We start from the raw sequence: 2,178 nt of genomic DNA on the forward strand, positions 1-2,178 counted from the left end.
ATCCCCTGTGTGCCTTGAGAGACGCCGACCACTCTACGAGTATAAACAATACACTAGGATAAGACCAAAAGGACCTACATTTTGGAATTTCAAAATAAGATGTAACATATCCATATATTATATGCAAAAGTAGTGAAGATAAATATTAATAAGGACTTTCCTCCAAAGGAGGTTAATCTACATGTTTGCAGAAGTTTCTGGCTTGTGTTATCAGGGAATCTCAACCTGTATGAGGACAATTCTCACTTGATTAAAGTAACTAAAAAATTCTTAGGTTTGGATGGCTTAATAAAGTGTTTTGATCAATAGATCAGCTTCACCTGCATATTTTAGAATGCTATTTAGAACCTCCTGCCTTGGCCTCCTAAATCGCTGGGATTACAGGTGTTCACCACCACAGCTTAGTTCATACCTCCTCCTCCTCTTCTTCTTCTCCTCCTCCTCCTCCTCCTTCCTCCTCCTCCTCCTCCTTCTTCTTCTATTTTTTTTTTTTTTTTGACAAATATTCCATTTGTTGATCATTTATCTTGATTGTCAAACATTTGGTTTGGTTTTGGTTTGCTTGTAGTTTGGGATTGTTAAAAATAATACTGCTATGAATATACATGGTTTTCCATTTTGTTTTGTTTTTGCCGATTGAATCTAGGGCCTCAGGCATGCTAGGCAAGTGCTATACCACTTAGCTACACTTCAGCCCTTTTTGTGTTTTTTTTTTTTTGAGTCAGGATCTCACCTCTTTGTTCAGGCTAGCCTTGAACTTGTGATCCTCCTGCTTTAGCCTCCTGAGTCACTGGCTTTACATGTGTGCACCACACCTGGCTCAATTTATCAATTTTTAAAGTGAATCAATGCTTTCAGTGTTGTATTTAGGAAATCACTGCTTAACCTGAAGTCACAAAGATTTTCTTCTATTTTTTCTTCTACATTTCATAGTTTTTAGCATTATATTTAGGTTTATGATACACTTTGATTAATTTTTTTTTTTTTTGAGACAGGGTTTTCCCTATATTCAGGCTGGTCTCAACTTGTGGGCTCAAATGATCCTGCTCCAGCTGGTACCACAGCATACACCACTACGCCCAACAGTTAATTTATTTATTTATTTATTAATATTTATTTATTTATTTTAGTTTTTGTCGGACACAACATCCCTGTTTGTATGTGGTGCTGAGGATCGAACCCGAGTGGTACACATGCCAGGCGAGTGCGCCACCACTTGAGTCACATCCCCGCCCATGAGTTAATTTTATAATATGGGGTGATGTATGGATCAAAATCCATGTTTTGTTTTGTTTTTGTTTTTGTTTCTGGTGATTGAACTCAAGTACTTGAGAATGAAACACCACTATGAGTCAGCCTCCTTATATCAGAGAAAATATTCGGCATTTGTTTTTTTGGGATTGGTTAACTTCACATAGCATTATCTTCTCTAACGCCATCCATTTACCTGCAAATGCTATGATTTTATTCTCTTCTAATGCTGAGTAAAATTCCATTTTGTATATGTGCCACATTTTTTTTTATCCATTCATCCACTGAAGGGCATTTAGGTTGGCTCCACAGTTTAGCTATTGTGAATTGTGCTGCTATAAACATTGATGAGGGGGAATATGGTAGGAATAGATAAATTCTAGATAGGGAAGAGGGGTGGGAGGGAAAGGGAGGGGGCAGGAGATTAGCAAAGGTGGTGGAATGTGATGGACATCATTATCCAAAATACATGTATGAAGAATCGAATTGGGTGTCAACATACTTTATATATAAACAGAGATATGAAAAATTGTGGTATATATGTGTAATAAGAATTGTAATGCAAAAAAATAAAGTACATGTATTGGCATGAACATCCTCTATATACAAAGATATGAAAAATTGTACTCTATATGTGTAATAAGAATTGTAATGCATTCCGCTGTCATGTATTTAAAAAAATAAAATCAATAAAACTAAAAAAAAAAATGGTTGTCCAATTTTTCCAGCACCATTTGTTGAAAAAGTGTATATTTCTCCTTTCATTTATGAAGAAAACCAAAATAAACCCTCTAGTTTCACTTGCTCTTTTTTGGGGGGTGGGGGTGGGTGTGGGGGTGGTATTGGGGATTGAATCTAGGGACACTTTACTACTGAGTTACATCCCCACCCCTTTTAAGATTGGGTTTCACTAAGTTGCTTAGGGCC

This window comes from Marmota marmota, unplaced genomic scaffold (genome assembly GCF_001458135.2).
Source record: "Marmota marmota marmota unplaced genomic scaffold, marMar, whole genome shotgun sequence".
In the NCBI taxonomy this organism is placed as follows: Eukaryota; Metazoa; Chordata; class Mammalia; order Rodentia; family Sciuridae; genus Marmota; species Marmota marmota.